The sequence below is a fragment of the Meleagris gallopavo genome, chromosome 3 (genome assembly GCF_000146605.3).
Source record: "Meleagris gallopavo isolate NT-WF06-2002-E0010 breed Aviagen turkey brand Nicholas breeding stock chromosome 3, Turkey_5.1, whole genome shotgun sequence".
NCBI classification, from domain to species: domain Eukaryota; kingdom Metazoa; phylum Chordata; class Aves; order Galliformes; family Phasianidae; genus Meleagris; species Meleagris gallopavo.
Window position 1 is genome coordinate 19,463,349 of NC_015013.2, and position 19,549 is coordinate 19,482,897.

The 19,549-nt window shown below is 34.5% G+C and overlaps 1 long non-coding RNA gene across 4 annotated transcripts; it reads right to left on the reverse strand.

The window, feature by feature from the left end:
* Positions 1-471: 471 nt before the first annotated feature.
* LOC104910153 lies at positions 472-6,462 on the reverse strand. Of its 4 annotated transcripts, none has more exons than XR_792840.2 (4): positions 6,403-6,462; positions 2,917-3,001; positions 1,071-1,142; positions 472-958 (listed from the first exon to the last, which is right to left on the reverse strand). It is a non-coding gene; the product is annotated as an uncharacterized LOC104910153 (long non-coding RNA). The 4 variants fall into 4 exon arrangements; XR_002113069.1 differs by having other exon boundaries at positions 1,061-1,142; XR_002113068.1 differs by having other exon boundaries at positions 472-983; positions 1,061-1,142.
* Positions 6,463-19,549: the final 13,087 nt, after the last annotated feature.

Here is a 19,549-nt window from a genome sequence, read left to right on the forward strand (position 1 = left end):
AGAATGATTTTTTTGTCTGTTCTTAAGTCTACAAAATATTACAAGCAGAGATTAACAGGTTTTAAAGTGTTACATGTTTGGTCTCATTCAGCTACGCAGTCTTATTCTTCCAGGAAACATGGTGGAGATAAAAAAGAATGCGAGTTTGGGACTGGCTGCAGGGCCTCCAGAAACTTCTGTGCTGGCTTCACTGGGCTTTTATTAATGCAAGCGTCTTGCCAAAGTGCAGCAAACGCAGCATGCCTGGAACAAGTCAAACTTCTTAATAACTTAAGTAATTAGATTAGATCAAATGCCACTAGGCAGAAGGAAAACTGTGTAAGTTCCATTTATATTAAATATCAATACAGAACAACAAAAAATACATTTATAAATACTTAGTCTGATAGTAAAGTAACTTTATGGCATTTAAATTTCTACTTATTTGCTTTGTTCATAAGAGTACAAATCCATGCAAAAACCATGAACGTCTTGAAGAAAACATCCTCCCATTTTTATAACCACGAGCCTTTGGCAGTACTTCAGAGAGGTCCCACAGGAGGAACTGCTGTAAATTTGTGTAGCTGATACAGACTGGTATGCCCAAAAAGTTAATGTCAGGAATTACAGGATGTCAAGATTAACACATCCACAAACTTTCCACTCAAAACAGGTTAGCCACCTTTCACTGAGGTGAAATATCTTTCCTTACTTTGTAGTACTGTGGCATAAGAGGATGTGTACAGACTAGGTAATAAATGACACACTGAAAATCCTTATTCTGGTCTACCTCCAAATATTTTCTTTGGAACTGTCATGTTTTTACATTCTCAGGAACTGCCATTGAACTTTCTTCAGACAGTAAATTAAAGTCCAGTCTTACTGACTACAAAAATCCAAGGGATGTCACTGTCACGTCTCCTGTTTTCTGACTCTTCGTTGCCTTGACTTTCACAGCACATCTGTAGAAATCTTAGACCTACAGTAACATCCAGAGAAGAACACTGTAAAATTTGTGTAAATATCACATATCTAAAAGGACAAGTGAAGAGCTAAAGAATTGTTAACAAAATTAATTTACCATAAATTACCTAACACAGCATCAGTTATTGCAGTTTGTGTACTGAAAATGTATCCGAAGTTTCAGCCACTGTTCTTTATTCCTGTTGAATAAGACTGCACTTAGAAACCAGCCATTAATCTTACAAAATGCTACAGTGTTAGCATTTTTAACAAAAAGTAACCAGCCTTTTCTTGAATGGTAACTCAATCAGTTTAAGCATACTCTGAATAAGATAATTATTTCAAAATAAAATTTTCTTCACCTGCACAGGACTAAAAAGCTACTAGTGATGTATTTCCTGACGTTTTTTTTCGTCCTTCCTCTCATCTCTAAAATGTTTTCTTTCACGTAGCACAAAAAGTGTTTATTAAAAAACATTTTATGTCTGTCTATCCAAATTGCAGAAAAATTGAACTCTTTTTTCCCCCCTTCAATTTTTTTTGTTTTTAAACTAAAATTTAACTACAAGTCTTCTTGAGTAGGATTTTTTTTCTTTAAAGTTTCTTTTAAAGATGAGGCTTGAGGCAGTAAAGCTATAGTTATTCTATATAAATATTTAATAAGTTCTGTCAATTCTCTTGATTCTTGTGCCTTTTGCAATTCTTATTTTTAGGTAAGAATTTATTCAACTGTGGCATCTTGTCATAGATCTTGAACTTAGGTATTATGAGATCTAAATTGATAGCGTGCCTTTGCTGTAGTCAATACTTAAACCATTCCCTAAAACACAAAGCATTCATTCTTTTTCCTATCAATTTTGTTTTTGTGGCTGTACATGCAAACTAACATGAAACAAGTTCCATACATTAGTAACATCAACTCCAAAGAACCAAAAGAGAAGATTCTCAAAAGCACAGGATTTCCCTTAGACAGCATCACTTAGTAAAGTCATATCAGGGTTGCGAGTGCACTAAGTAGCCTTTGGGGGCCTCTATAATCATTTTTAACTTTTGCTCGTACCCTTTACCCTTATACTCAGGACCCCCATTTGATGTCAGTCCTGAGCCTTGAGCCCATTTCCACTTACTGTATAGCCATGCTCATGAGCACTCCAATACCCTACTAATCCAGATTAAGACCTGCAAGCTGATTTCCTAGCTTGACCTCAAACCTGACTTGTCACCACCAGCCTGCCCAGCAATAACTGAACCTGATACCAATACATGGTTTGACTTCAGACCTTCCTTATCACTTCACATTTAACTGACAATCTGGGCTCTTTACTGAATATGACCAAAACCTCTCAGTCCATCCTACTTGCCACTACCCTGGCTGACGGCCACAGCCCTGCTTGCAGTGCATCATGCACATCTCCTTGTTCTGCAATGACCAGGCAGCTCATTATACTCCCTGATATGAGGGCTATTCCTTGCTCTCTTGTAATGCTTTTAGAGTACATTTGAGAAATTGATCCAAGATACTTTACTGAGAGCAGTACAGGCTTGTAGTGATTTTTCATAAGAAAGTGCAGATTTACTTAAAATAAGTATTTGAGAGAATCAGGGTAATACTGCAAGAGCCGACTATTGCAACTGCACAAGAATTACAATAAGAAAAGCTCTAAATACAAACATCATGATTGAATGCAATTTTTTGAGGCACTGATCTAAATAAATGTGAGTTTTAAAATAGCAAAATGACTTATCTGATTTTGTAATTTCTACCAATGCTAATTTGAATATATTTCTGCAGAAATTGAAAATAGATTTGAGCTTTGATGTATTAAATCATTAAAACCTTCTTTTTGAGGTTATGGGACAGGCAAGTTGAACTGCTAGCACAATCAATTTCACCATTTCTATAACAGAAGTCAAATTAGATTTTTCTTAGCCTGCACCTTCAAATTAACATACTTCTAATATCTTTATCCTTACCTTACAAAGAGGATACTTCTAAAGTCATTATACTTCTGATGGCAGACTCTAAACCTGATTCTTGTTGATGCAATCCATAAAAAATCTGAAAGTCCAGGAATACTAGTCAAAACGTTTCACACAACAGTTTAGAATTTTCAAGCTGTGAAATGCACTTCATGTACATGTCATCCTAGTTGCCGGACTTATTACATACAAGTTCAGATTAAAGTAACCTGATATCACCATCAAGAGACTCAAAAAACTAAACCTGGCATATCAGAACCATATAGGTGCAAATATTTCATGATGGGAGAGAAGCATATTTAATTTAGTGATTTAAATTAAGAGTTACTGAAAAATATTACTCTCCTTACTTGACAGTTACTTTGAATATCAATGATTCTAGCAATTGGAGAATGAATCTAGAATAAGTGATTGTACTAGTAACCAGAGTTATATAATAGTATTCCTCTTAAAGTACTGTGAAAATATGTATAAATATTTAACAGAATTGATTCAACTTTTGGTGTGTTACTGAATTCGAAAATCCTGAAAACATCAGTCTGAAGCAAAAAAACTAAACTATTTCTGCTGTTTAGAAGTTACGATGATGACATAAATATGTTTAATATGGCTGTTATGCAGTGTTGGAGCACATTCATTCAAAAACAAAAAAAAACACAACAGAAGAAACTACTATATGTGGTTCACTGACCCAAACTGAAATTACATTGCATCCAATCATGACAAACAACTTTTTCCCCTACATATTATCTAGGCCAAAAACAGTACTTAATATACCAAAACCCAACTACAATGGAAATTGCAGATATGATGCATATGTAAAGGTATATTTACTTGTATTCATATATGGATATCTACAACCAATGTTCAAATGGACATTCTGTTTTTAAGTACTGCAATGTTTCAATGGTCAAGAATTTGGAAAAATAAGATGAACCCACAAAAGAAATCAAAACAACTTTGCACAGTGAAAAAACAGAATGCTTTTTCAGCAGAAATACTTCACTGTGAACAACCCCCTTACCTGCATTTAGCGTGTACTCATTGTTTGGTTCACTAGAATGCAGTAACGTGAGCAGAGCCATGGGTCAATAAAGTAACTTCAATCAACCTTCTAGACAGAATATGTAATGAACTGATCTTCACTATTTTTTTTCCTGCTAGAACTGTTGTTCTGTTGATGAGTACTTCTTTAAAAAAAAGCAGTAAACTCACCAACAACTTCCCTAGCTCTTATATTTTGCAGGAAAATGGGATGGTGTATCCCGAACAGGTACATTGTAATTGAATGCAGTATAATCGCAGCAAGTATTTATTTTTAAGCTGTATGAATCTGATAGATATATTCACCAATATGCAATAGATACAAGTTAATTAAAATTTCATTATGTTTGACAAGCTGAAATGCTGTATGCTATAAGGTGATGGAAAGTACAACACGGAAAGTAAAGCAATAACAGAGGAGTAGCACAATCCTAGGCTGCAGCAAATGAGAACAAGGCCAAATGCAGCAGCCATGTTCTTGCACAGAAACAAAGAAAGAAAAACTGCTTTCCTTTAAAGGTCTCCAGTAGGCAGGGATCTCCATCAAAATACCCTCACCTCCACTGCCAATCCTTAAATGAAGTCCGGGAAGGAGTGGAGGCAGGATCCACCCCTTCTGATCATTCAGGTACCTTGCATACACCTGAGCTCCCCTGGGTTGGCCCTGTCTTTTTCCAGGTGCTTAATCACTGTTCAGGCCATGACTTGCACTACACAATCCAAGTCCAATATGTTGGTATCTTGTATGGTACAAGATTTATATACAGAAATGTAAATCTTAATCTAACATCTCACATGACTCTGGAATATCCAAATACACGGTGCAAACAAAAACCCATATCCTCAGCTGTATCAAAAGAAGTGCAGTCAACAGATTGAGGGAGGGATTCTACCCCAGTGTTCTGTACTGTTGAGATCTTACCTGGAGTACTCCATCCAGATGTGCAGTTCTCAGTACAAGAACAGGTCCAGAAAAGTGTCACGATCAATGCAAACATCAAGAAAGCCAGACTCAAATAAATACAATGACTAGAAAGTGCATAGGAAAATTTCTCAGGAAAGATGCTTCTGAATTAATGGACTCTGATCCCATTTGGACAGCTGTTGTGAAAATACTATTTTCAAAAATGCACAGCAACCTTCTTTCATCCCTCCTTCTTAGATATAGTGCCCAAAACGAAAATTTAGTTGCTAGCTAAATCCAGAGTTTCTTTTTAAAACATGCTTACTAATTTTTCTGAGTGAAATCAAGTTAGCTCTAGTACTTTGTCATACATGACAACTAGAAAAAAAATCAGACAAAAAATGCTTATAACAACAACATAGAAAACATACATGAAATGTAAACTTTCACTCCAAATCTTCACCAAATTCTACACTCTTCTTTATCAAGTGTTAGACTAGAAATAGAAAAGACCAGCTGGGGATTTCCACTGTAAATCTGGATTATGATGAATACTATAGCAGGAAAAAAGTTCTTAATTTTTGTAGAAGATCAGTTTACCTTTTCTTGAAGGCTCCTAGAGCTTAAATACACTTGAAAATACTGTTCCCCTTACTCTTCATCTTTAAGTCAACCACAAAGACATGCAACACTTCAGCAATTCGCCTCTAAAAATATTTCTTCTGCACTACTGACATTCTCAAAGGTTGTAGAAAAATGATCATCCATGAAAAAGTAGTTATCTAGACTCTTTATAGGACTGTAAGAGAGGAAACAATTTCTAGAGATATTTCTACAGATATTTTGGTGAATTTAGAAACTGCTCTGTAGATTTAGCATGTAGAAAAGAAACTATACTTCTTGAGACACTGGTGGTAACAAAAAGCACAATCAGTTCACATAGACTACTGTTGATGAATTCAGTTTGAGACTGTTTCTCTCTTCAGGTACACTTCAAGACAAATAACTTTCTAGGATTATTCCTCCAGATAGAATCGGGAATATTTTCAGAGAAGTATATTTTAGATGATTTGTTTACTCTAAGGACAAAATTATTATTTCAGAGCTTTGTGCTATCTGAAGACTTCTTCAGTTTAACTTCTAACAAAAGGTCCTTTAATGTACAAATAGATAAACAAACTGTTACTGTATGGTGTGTGTTTAACTTACAACAGTAGGAATATTACTGTGTTGTAGTGTTTTCTGTAGGTTTCTGAAATACCAAACTAGGTTAGGTATTTTTTAATACAATAGCCATGTGTTCAAGTTATAATTTTCAAAATCACTACTAAAATTACTACCAAAAGCTGGTAAAACACACAGAGCTCTGTACCATCTGTTCTTTTAAAGTTACCATTGGAACACAGTCAGCATGCGCTGTTGCTTATCTACTGCTTATCTACAATCAATAAACATTCAGATATTATAGCATACCAAAGAACTTGGCTATGTAGTTATTACACCAAAACAGAAAAAATAGATAGGATACTTACCCCTATCCTAGGCTCACTCATGAAACACCAGCAGAGTGAATCTACAGAAGAGACCCTTCCCTACCAGTAGTCAGCTCTTAAATGGGTCCAGGAGAGGTGGAGCCAGGCTCCACCCCTTCCTGCAGCATAGGTGAATTGCCTTCACCTGTGCTCCCGTGGCTGACTCATTGTTCACCTCAGGTGATCAATCAGAGGTTCAGGCCATGATTCAGTAGTTCCCATACATCCATGTTACTTATTTTATAAGACTGCCACATGTTTTAATTCCTTCCTATTCTTGACTGTATTTTTGATTTCTGGTAAAAATGTTTTCTTTCTTGTTCTGGCTAAATTGTGATATATTTTGATAATACTGCATCCTAGTTTTTTATATCCTGTCAGAAATATGTGTGGCAATTCATAAGAGAGAATTGCAAGCATAAACAAATCCCTGAAGAAAACAACCAAAATCTTTCTTAGTGAATCAGTAGGAATTCATAGGCGCAAGAAAGAGCGTTGAGTTCATGGTTGTTTATTTCCTCAATATTTCTGTCTAGCTGGCCTTTATGCAATCTTAAAATAAAACCTTTTTGTTGTATTTGTAATTAGAAAGGCGTCTTCTACTATGCAGCCACTAGATAATAGCTTGCAATTTCCTATATCTGTTGTAGTTGTTCTGATACAGCATTAAATTGAACTTGGTGCAGGCCACCATTTAGATTCTAATCTATCTGAAGATATGATATAATCCATGAAGCATGCTATTTGGTTTACATGATTGTGAGTAGACATTCATTTTTTATTAAATTGCTATTGTAAGCTTTTAAATTTTGATAGCTTGCATATCAAAGAGGACTGTAATTTTTTTAAAAACTGACAGTGATTCTTATGCAGAAAGAAGAAATTGCTAACTGTTGTGGTTATGGTAACGCTATTAGTTACACTGTACAACCACATTACTCCTTGGACAAAAATTGTCTCTGAGTTACATTTGGAATTTAAAGGTGGAAATGCATTGATATCAAAACCATAACATTGATTGCTATTAATTATAATTAAGATACTTCCTAAAGGAAATGATGGATTATTAATTATATAATTAAAAAAAAAAAAGACTGAATATTTTAATATTTTTCAAGAATCATAGTTTAAGTTAACGTTGATGACACCAAGCTGAGTTCTGCGGTTTACACGGTGGAAGGAAGGGGTGCCATTCAAAGAGACCTCAACAGACTTGAAAGGTGGACCCAGGTGAACCTAATGAGGTTCAACACAACAAAGTGGAAGGTTTTGCACTTGGGCTGGAGGAATTCAAGGTATTTATACAGACTGGAAGGAGCAGTCCTTGAGAGTAGCCCTGCAGAGAAGAATCTGGGGGTCCTGATGGATGAAAAACTTAACATGAGCCAGCTGTATGCTCTTGCAGCTGGGAAAACTAAACAGTATCCTGGGCTCCCAGAAGAGGGATGGCCAGCAGGGAGGTGGTGATAGAGAAATAGGCAGAAAAACCTGTTAGCAGTTGTGTAGAAGAAAAGCAGTATGATGCCTTTTATCAAGGCATTTATTATTGCGAATTATGAATTTCTGGAGATGGGTGTAGATTCAGTCAGGTTTTTAAGTTTTCCTGCAGCTCTTCAAACTTTCAGGTACAGTTGTGCTGCCAGAAAGACAAGTCTGTGGATAATGTTCTTAAGGCAGTTCCCTTTTCATAGGGCCAAGTATGAGGTACTGAAATTCTGGTAGTTATTAAACAAGTAACAAAGGAAATTGAAAAACATTAGAAGAAAAAAATAGATTGCTATTCATGCAGAAGAGTAGCAGAGGGAATTGTCTCCCTCATACCTACCATTCAGAATTTTTGAATCTTGGCCTTTCTTGTTAAAGATACAATTTTTGTCTAAGTTGAGCATGATAAGTTCTTCTTGTACACAGAAGAAAAGATGACTCTTCTGGTGTCAGGGTAATGGGGAAATGAGAATGGAAAGAAGGAGGTGTAAAGAGTGCTTAAATCTGTATCTTGTCACCTACTTTTTCAGCCTTCCCTTGCAGGTCTTGTGTAGTTACTTCCTCTCATTGTCTCAGTTAAGGGAAGCAGAAAGTGACAGGTAAAATTAGAAATGTGACTCCACAAAACTGAATAAAACTACCTGCTTGTGCTTTATTAGTAATTTTTACTGACGCTAATTCTCCTGCTGCAAAATCAATATTGGCATGGATTAGTGACTAAAGGACAAAAAATGGCTGTTGATAGTCAAATGAAACATTATTAGAGAATGTAATGTTTCTAATATTCTAGACGTGACAAGTGCTGTGGAAATTTCTTGCTTGTACGCTGTTATGTCATTAACTAATGTCGAAACTTGATTAATTAAAAATATTGTTTCAGTATGTCTCAACAATGTATAATTTAGAACTAGTCATATTTAACGTAGATCTCACATAAAGGAGAGTACAAATGATGGGAGACCCTCAGATGAGTTCTTTTATTTGATATCCCTCGTGAGCTTGTAATAAATCACGTTTTCTGTCTTATGGACCTGATCATCTTGTTCCGTACTTTGATACCACCAGCAATAATGTTATAGATACAACATAGTAGGGTAAGTGAATGATCAGTAAATACTCTTGACCACCATGTAGCACCTAACAAAAATAAAGATGCTGTGAAGAACAGTTCTGGTATTCTAATAAAGATAAAATATATTTTATCCCTGTATTAGACAAAATTAGCAAGTGATCACAAGAACATTATGGTACACATAAAAATCATGAAAAAGGTTTATAAGATTGTCATCTCTTTTTAGACTCCTAAATGTTGCAAAATATGTTTAATGTCTTAATTAAGGCATGATTTTGGATACTTATTGGGCTGAATATTCCTTGAAATATATGATGGCTTAAATCTTATAAAAACTAGTTCCAAAAAGTATCTCATATATCTTCTTTCTGCTTGAAATTTTTCTTTTGAAAGACCTAAGAAAGAGAAAAGGACTACAGTCATATTAGTCTTGCAATGTCTTCATCAAGATCACACATAACACCTGTTTCCCAGAAGTTTAGTGTTAAAATGCTGATAAACCTTTTCTATTATTATTAAATGATAAGAAGTGATAAGTATTTGAAGATATAATTCAGAAAATCTCTCTCCTGTTGAAAACTTCAGGATCTCCTTTACACATCTGAATGGCACAGATTTTTCTTTCTAGCTAGTCATAAAAAGAAGTAGTAATGCTTAATTTTGTCCTTGAAGATTACTTTGAATCCTCCTTTGTCTGCTATCTTAAGAGCTCTGCTTATTATAATCTTAGCAAATTGATATACTAGAAAGTTACACTGTAATTTCAGGATGATGGTGGAAGTCACTCTTACAGTAAATGAAATTATGCAGAGTGAAAAGCCTGTGATGCACTGAGTGGAAAAGAAAGTGGATAAAGGGGATTTGAATAGCTTACTCTTCACTTAAACAAGAATGTTGCTGATTCTTAGGCCTGAGCTGTGGTTCATGAATTTCCTGGGAACAGCAGCACAACAAAAGTTGTACTTCTAGGTAAATGCTAGCCAAACAGTATTCAAAAGTGTCTTCCTGTCATATGAAATATTTCTAATTGGTTGTTTATCACTATGCAGTGGTTTAAAAAAGAAAGCACACCACAAAACCTTTTCCAAAGCAAAAACTTTTGAAGGTTTAAATTAAATGAAAACGTCTCCTTAAAATTGGCAGTATTTTTGCTGCAATAGCAATAGCAGTAAAAATGCAAGTATTTATTAATACAGAGAAAAATATTTCTAAACTTCAGAATGATACATAATTTCTTTTTTTAATTTAAATTGCATTTTTGGTTTTGCATAAGTTAAAGGAAGGAAGGTGATTGACATGGTTCAGATATTGTAATTTCTTTTTCAGATAGTATGCTGTTTATTTCTTTTGTCATTCCCCAAATGGGAAAGCAGGAGCAAGGACAATTGGACTTGTCTGAAAAGATAGTTTATCCCTGTTATTGAGAATCAGGTGTATTTCATTTTTCTTCTTCCTTCCCTTCTGCTTCTTATTGTGAGAAAACATAGGAAGGTAAAGTTTGTTTGCTGAATGGGATATCTTTGTGTTATGACCTGGATATTCATCATCAATCTTAGTTTATAAGTATCGTATTTGTTTCTTGGCTGTGAATCACCAACCTTGAGTTGAGAAGATCTTTTATATTAATAAATGTTCAGAATTTTGAGATAATCAGTCTTCAGACAAAGCATACTCATTGATTTTTCTTTCCAGCTCAACAAGGTGTGATGTTGATTTGAACTTAATTTATACAGTAAACAAAATGAAGTCTATTTTTATCAGCGCTCCAATTTGGGAAAGAACAACACAAAAAAAAAAAATAGAATGTGGTGTAATGATTAATGATTGTGATTAACTCCCTGTAGATTGCGGCTTCATACACTAGTGATTCTTGTATTCTTATTCTGGAGAAGATGCTACATTATGCACATATACATTCATCCATATAGCTTGATAAAAACCCGAAGGTTATGCTTTAGGTTTTTACTTTTCATTAGCGCACTTCTAATACTGAATGTGTAACTTGTAGTTTGTTCTTTTGAATTATCTAAGATGGTAATGTTTTAGAGCTGAACTATCTTTATTTAAAAATATTAATTCCATATGAAATAGGAGAATTAAGTGATAGTAAAATGAAATAATTATACAGTTAAATGCCCCAGATTACTTTTGGAGGTGTTTTCTCATCACTTGAGAGTAACTTTATTGTAGTTTTGTTTAGCATTGATTACACAAAGACATTCTGTAATTGAATGACTTAGTACCAGTTGAAACATGTGCAATGACTGCCATACTAGTATACCAAAATATAATAACATTTAATTCCAGACACTTTATAAATTACACATTTACTCTATGCTCCCATTTACTCTATGCTCCATCAGATACATAGGACGTCCTTAGTACCATATTGCTAACTGGATATTGCTGAGGTGATTCAGACATCTTTCTACTTCATTGCGGAGAAGCAGTTCATCTAGATGTTACTGTATGACTGTCTGACAGTAAGAGGAGCTTCCACTATTGTACATGCTGTATTCTGAGACCTTAGGTGATATACAAATCACCATTAGTTACCTGAGTTGCTCCAAAGGTAATGAATCCTGTTTGGTTGTGTTAGCCCATGTCAGAGGCAGATGTCAGCAGGATGGCAGAAGATGTTGAATCTTCCTGCCAATATTCTGTTACATATTCTTGCTGCGTGACAAATGTGGCAGTCTGACAAAATGATGTCTGACATGGAAGTATGGATGAAGCAAAGCTATGTTCTTGATTTCCTCTACATGGTATAAATTGAAATTCATGATGTTTCCTGAATACTTATGGATACTAAACAGTAGATGTGAGCACCATAAGAGGTGGGTGGTACATTTCAGCACTGCAATAGCAAGTGCGGGTCATCTTTGTTTTTGAGGTTTTGAGAAGCATGCTATGCAAGCCATTTCACCATTGCTGGTGAAAATGCACAGCTATAAATGGTGATGACTATGTTCAGAAATAGTGTTTTGTAGCTGAGAATTTGCTCTATGAAATGAAGTTACTCTGCTCTTTATTTTTGTTTTAGTTTCCAAAAAAATAAATAGGAGGCATTACTTTCCAAGCTGCTTATGTGTATGTCACCTAAGACAATTTCTCTTCATCCAGTGTGGCCCAGGCAAGCCAAAATGTTGGGCACCCATGAATAAGAGTGTATATTAAGAGAAAAAAAAGTAGATAATTGGGGTTTCACACACAGAGAATTGGAGTTCACACATTACCACAGAATGAATATAGGGTATTATTATGATTTTTTTTCTCTGTATTAATCAAAGAATCACAATTTTAGAGATTGAATTGGTACTCTGGAGGTCTTCTAGTCCAACCACCCCTAAAGGGAAATGGATTGCAACCACATTGTAAAGGAAAGAGTCCAGGCAGGTTTTGACCGTCTTTAGAGGAAACTCCACAATCTCTCTGGGCAGTATATTTCAGAGATCACACATTTCAGGACTAAACAGAGACTCTCTTAGAAGTTGTAAAGTCTTGTGTAGTCTCATGTAAATTAATTTTCCTAAATGTTTCATTTACAATGACTTTATAAGCAGATTCTGGTATTAGAAGTTACTATGGTTAGGAAAGCTCATTTTCATATTCTTTGAGAATCATGATGAAAGTTAAGTTCATCTCAACCTAACTGCAAGAAGTGTCTCAGTTGGTTTGATACAAAGTGACTCTGTAGATTTCACTCGGCTGTTGGTTTTTTTTTTTCCCAAAACAAATACATTTCCATATGCTAATATTTTTTTGCTATCGCTATGAGAAAGTGTGGCTAATATTTTCTTGTCTTTGAAATTTTACTGCGGTTTTTATGTTGTTTTTTTTTTTTGTATAAGCAAGCTTTTATTATAAGATTTTTTTAAAAATGTTATAATAAAAGGTATATTTTAGATCCCCAAATAAAATCTGTGAAACAAACAATTCAGAGTTCCATAATGAAGGATATCTCTATTGCAGCGTTTAATCCACAAAAATTTGGGTTTACAATGAGGCAGCTCTTTTCTAAAATAGTGAATTGTTCTCTGAATGCTCTCGTATACTCTTAACCATGTTATCAAACTCTTGTGGGATACAATGCACTATTTCAAGCATAGCTTAGCTAACAGAAGATAATTGTTTGGTTGGTTTTGGTTATAGACATCTCTCTGAAACTGAAGAAGATAATCGATTTGAAATTACATAGCTCTTCCTATAGCATTGATACATATATATACATTTAAACAAATGGCACAAATGTATTCTCCCAATTTTTCTATTACTATGATAATTTGGACTTCTGTTTAATATACTCACAGAATTTTATAATTAATACTGTAACAGTGAATTCCATTTTAATTCTCTAGTGGAAATTTATAATTGACAAATGTCCTGTCAGAGCTTCATAGTGTTAGTTAATTAACATTATTGTATATAAGACACTCCAAAAGAACCAAAATGAATTTTTATAAGAAAATGAGCACTTTTTTTTTTTTAATTGACCTATATTACTGATTCATTTCTCTCTGAAGTATAATACAAATTTTTTTTTTCCTCTCCTCTCCAGGATGGCCTGCCATCCACAGTCAGTAATCTAAACCACGTCTTTCTAGGACTCATGGGAACAAATATTCAAAATAACAATAAATGTGGAGCAGATGAAGTTAGCAATACAGCAGCCCAGGAGAGGGAGAACATCCCCTGTTAGATTTTACAAAAATATTTTCAATGCTTTTGCCTCTCTTTATATTATCTTGGCATCTAGGAAGACCATTCATTCTTTGCAGTTCTTACATGACATTTAACTATTCGGGTTTTGTTATCCACGTTACTTTTTAAGAGCTCATTTCTGATGTTGGCATTGTCAAAATGAGATCCAGAGTATAGTTAAACTTTCAGATGTGTGATGGCGATGGACAAGTTCCAAATACCTTTTCTTCTCACTGTATCCAACCAGTTGTGGATTTGAGTACAATACAATGCTGTGAATAAATCAGGGTTCCAAAGTGAGACTCCAAAAGTTGACATGCAGGCTCTAACCACAATAGGAAACAGTCTGATTTCAGAACTTTGTGTTTTCCAGAGACTCTTGATAAAATTTAAATCACTTTATTGCCTAATTCAGGGGACTGTAAATATAAATCTACCTGAGTGAATTTGGTTAAGTAGTACCACTTATGGAGAAAATAACTTAATCATCTAATTTGCAGTACAAGATTGACCTTTTTAAAAAATAATTTGTTACTATAAACTTGACACAATGTCACAGTGCAAAGTGGTTAGAAAATCAACACAAATTCCCATGAGTCATAATGTATACATATGTACATTTCACACTGCTCTGAGAATGGTACTATAGTACAAACTGTGTTGAACTTTTCTTGGTTCTGTTTAAAACACTTTTAGGTCATGATGTTGAATGACTTTCTAAGGGGATTTCCTAGATGAGCTCATAGACTTAATCAGTAGTCAATTCAGAGAAGTCTGATCATCTACAGTATGTAAGCAGGTTGAACAGATAATACGCTGGGTAATAGAAGTATTGCCAGACTCCTTGTGAATATAAAATTGATGAGGGATGAACTCTGTGCATGGATAAATTGAAAAGTTCTTATGATCTCTGATATTAAGGTATATATATGACCCACTCTTGGTAGGGAGACAATTTTTTATCTGTAACACAAATTATTTGAGGATTTTCTTTGAACATATAGGTGCAATATTTACAACTCTGTATAGAGAATTGTTCTGGAAAATTGTTAACATTGTTATCTGCCTGTCTCTTAGTTTCATGTAGACCTCATCTTGTAATTCAGATATTCTTCACCTCAGTAGAAATACGACTTGAACAAGTTCGGTTAAAGTAAAGAGAAAGTTGGAATTCATAATATGAGACTTCTTGTCTCTATAATTGCATATTTTTATAGGAAAAAAGGAAAAAAAAAAAGGATAGAAGCATTTATCATACAACTTGTTCATGTTTTGGAAAACTCCCATACTCCATATATTTGATAATCTTTAATTTTTCAGCATTTTTCAGCATTTTTAACAGATGATTGTTCTCTCTGAAAGAGAAAAATTCAATTCTGAAATACCTTCTTCGAAAAAGCTGGGAAGTAGTTGGTGCTACCACTGTCCTTCAGTTTATTTATCTTGGCACTGGGTAAGAAGGATTTTAATATAAATAATGCAAAGTGTTGTGAAGCTGATTAAGATAGATGGCATTTGATGTGGTCAGGTGATGTAATTAATAACTCCTGGTATTTCAGTTTGAATTGTTCTTTCTTTGGAATCCAGCCTAGCTTGAATCTTAAGAAAAGCACCATCATGGTAGTTCCTCAAAAATAATGTAGTATATGCTTCTTTGTATTAGCAGCATTAAGATTTAGGATTTCTTCTCGTGACACTATTTCAGTAGAATTTCACATTCTCCTTTTAATTCCAGTGAGCATGGTGACCAGGCCATATGCATATTGTTCTTTCATTCTTCTGCTCTCTTGCAAGAAGAAAAATTGCACAGAGTGCAGTCATTAATTTTAAGAAATTCTATTAAAAGTCTCAGATTATCCCAGTGTAAGTTCTTTGCTATTACTCTGTAGGAAATAAAATTATAAAAATTTACTGACAAATAAGATGGTATGAATCAGTACATAAAAATTTAAAAACATTTACAAAAAAAAAAAACCCTTTTTCTGTGAGACATGTCAACACAGTTATTAAAAAAAGAAAGAAAATTAGTGTTAAAACTTCTGCAAGGGCAATTTTAATATTGTTCTGCCGCAAGTTCTTTTGAACACATGAAAGCGTTCATAGCCAATTGGTGTCTAACACTTTCATAGTATAAAGCTTCACAAATATGTTTTCCAGTATTATCCTCTCATACATATGTGGATTTGAAGTCTAGGGTAAACAAAATAAAATGCTTTGTATTCTTTGCATTAGCACAGCTGACAAATTTGTGTTCAGTAACTGTGTACTGATCTGCTCTGAAAATTCTGTGGTTTAGTTGAATATAGATTTTATAAATGAAACAAGATACTAGTGTTTATACTGGTGGAAGTTGCTGAGATTTTGCTAAAAAAGAATCGGGAAACAATACGCTCAGACCTGGGACTAATTTTTAATCCTGAACTGCTCCAAACTTTGAGTTCATATCTAACTATCGATTTTGTTTTACTTGATCTTATCTTTATATTTAGCTTTTGAAGATATGGTGTAGTTTTACACTGCAATAGGTATGGAACAACCTGGCTTACTTTCTTTGGGTTTCGTCTACAGTCTAGTGCTACCAGAACGCTCAACATAAACCAATAAAGTATATCACAGTATTATGTTGTGCTATTATTGCCATTAGGAAGTGCGGAAAAGGTTTATTAAAAAAAAAAGTCTATTTTTTTCTACAAGGATTGATTTGCTTGCAATAGAAAACTAATTGCTCCCATTCTATATCTATGTAGAACGTTCTCCTCTGTTCATAATATCAGTATTTAGAAGAAGAGTCAAAATGACTGCACCGATTTAGAGGTTCAAATTACTTGTAGGCTTCAGGAAAACTTCATCCATCAGTGGTTTCCAGAGTACACAATGAGATAAAATTTATCAGAATTGTTGTAAAAACATGAATGTGTGTTAGAGATAGCCTATTTCGAATCATATTTTCCTTGTAGTTGCTAGATCAGAATGACAAATTAAAATCAAAATCTATCCCAAGTAATTGATCTTGTTGCCCTGGTGAATTGCCAAGTCATTAAAACACAATTAAGGCCTAAGCATATGGAAGAAAGAATTGAATTATGTGCCCAAATCTTTTGCTGAAATGATCAGAATACCTGAATGTTTATAATTAACCACAGACTTGAAATTATTCACTGAACAGGGGATTTTTTTGTGGCTTTTCACTAATAATTATTTCTAAAAAGCATGACTACTTCAACTTTCTGAATCACCTGGCAGCTAGATTAATAGCTTTTTGGCAGCAAATTATAACTACTGGTATGTAGTGGCTACCAGATGAGCATTAATTTAGTTTCATATTAAGCATGCAAAGCAAGTAGAGAAAATATAATCATTTATTATTATAATAGTTCTACGTTATAACCAGCTGCATGATTTATGCTTCAATTAAACTATGCAGCTTGTACAAAGTCTTCTTCCTGTATTAAGCATGCAAACTGGCTCATTATTTATGACTGAAAAAAGCAGTTGAGCCAAGGTTTCCAATGATTAGGAAAGGTTTCATATTTGCAACACCCCACATATTAAGCATGGCAGGGAAGATGAAGCACATCATATGAAAGAAAAATTTGATACTGTAGTTTTCCAAGATTGTATTACAGTACTTTCAATATGCTGTAACTCTGTAAAATGAAATTAAATGCTGTTATTATTTATACCACTCAAAGCTCCCAGGTGCTTAGAAGTCAACAGTTATCAATGAAAATGGAGTTTGGTTTACAATCCTAGGTTGTTTATTTGTTTGTTTTCAAAACTGAGAATGAAGGGATGCCATACCAAGAGTCTTGCACATGCTTGAAAATTGGGCACACAAGAATCTAATGAAGTATAACAAGGCCATGTGTAGAGTGTTGCTCTTCGAGTGAGGCAATCCCAGACATGAGTACAGACTGGGAGAAGAACTCATTGAGAGTAGACCTGTTGAGAAGGTCTTGGGGGTCCTAAATTACAAGGAGCCAGACATGAGCCAACAGTCCTCTTGCAGCCAGGAATCCCAATACCACCCTGCACTAGAAGATTGGCCAGCAGAGAGAGGGAGATGACTATCCCCCTCTTCTCTGCCCTTGTGAGGTGTCATTTGGAGTGCTGCATCCAGGTCTGAGGTCTCTAGTACAGAAAGGATGCAGAGCTGTAGGAGCAGGTCCAGAGGGTGGGGTGGCCACTAAGATGTTCAGAAGGCTGGAACACCTCTCCTATGAGGAAAAGTTGAGGGAGCTGGGCTTGTTTAGCTTGGAGAAGAAAAGACTTTGGGGAGATCTTATTGCAGTCTTCCAGTACTTGAGGGGAAATTACAAGCAGTAGGTAGACTGATGTTATTCATAGGCAAATAGAGGAAGATCAAGGGGGAATGGCTTTAAACTGAAAGAGGGGAAATTTAGGTTAGATGTTTGGAAGAAATTTTTTACCCTTGTTGGGTTATTTCTCCTGCTTAGACTTTCATTAGTCATAGCCAGAATTTGACTAAAACCAGTACACTGATATAAAAAAGAAAATGAAAAAGATTTTATCTCGTACTATGATAAAAGAAGCAAATCCATCCATCCTACCTACCCTCTTTCTATAAAAATTTTAAGTCTTCAAAGTACCACAACCTTATTTCTCTATCCTTCCATTCACCCTTTTTCTCTTAATTCCCCCCAACTTGGAAGGTGACGGAGAGAATAACTATGTATCTAACTTGGAAGAAAGTATTTTAGTCATGACTGAGGGTCAGTTATTAGTGTAGATGGAAATCAGCTGACAAAGTCAATGTGAATGGAATAATAAATTCATACTATAGTATGTTTTTCAGATAGCTTCTCAGGCATCGATCTGTCATACAAAAAGATGTTCACCCAACCCTTAACTAAGGAGATAGTCATTCATCTTTCATTTTGAGATTTGATAATTATTATAATAGGCTTTTATCTTTTTGGTTTATTTTATGCTGATTTGTTTAATGCACATTTTGCTTAACCCTGAAATTCCTATGATGATAAATTTTGTGACTGTTTCTTCTGTCATTTCTGTTGAGTGGTTTCTCCAAGTGAACTGGTGTCTTATCTCTGTTAAGAATTTGCTTAATTTAGACATTTAGTAGAGAATTGTGATCATTAAGTATTCCAATATGATGTAGCTTAGATGCAAAAAGTCTTTGATGTGGTCAAAAGGAATGTGATATCAAAAATTATTTATTCCATGATGTAACATTTGTCCTTACTGGTCATTATTATCTTTATTTTCCTAAAGAACATTTTGTGCTCATGCTGTTCCTTGAGCTCTGTGATAGTTTCCCAGCTGACTGGTTTTCTGTTTCTTCCTGATTACACACAGAATGTACAAGTTGTTCTTAAGCTTTATGAAAATACACTCTTTGGGACTCACTGAATTACTTCTGTACTGAGTTGTCTTATAAAAGCTTCAGTTTAGATTTGTTTGTTTTCTCATATTGGCCTCTATCACATTATTTCCTTGCAGACTTCTAAATGTTAATGTGTGTAGATTTTTTTCTCTAATGGATTCACTAGCATCCTGAATTTAAAATTAACTTCTTATTTCTTTTGACTTATTCTTTTTTGTACACCTACCTTTCATCTCCAGGTAATTAGCCATTTTTGAACTTACTTTTATGACCCTCCCAGAGCCATAAAACTGCTAGAAAACACAGTGTAAGTTTATGAATTTCAATACAACTTTGCAACAACAAAAGTGAAAAAAACAATAGAAATCATGTTTCTTTTTCTGTCTACTACTTAAGTCTTTGAGCTATTGTGCATATTTATACTCCTTTGTCAATGAAGTTTCCCATATGACACAGCTATGATGCAATCTTAGTCTAGTAATGAAATAACTGAACTGATGACATGCCCCAGTTACTTTTTTTTT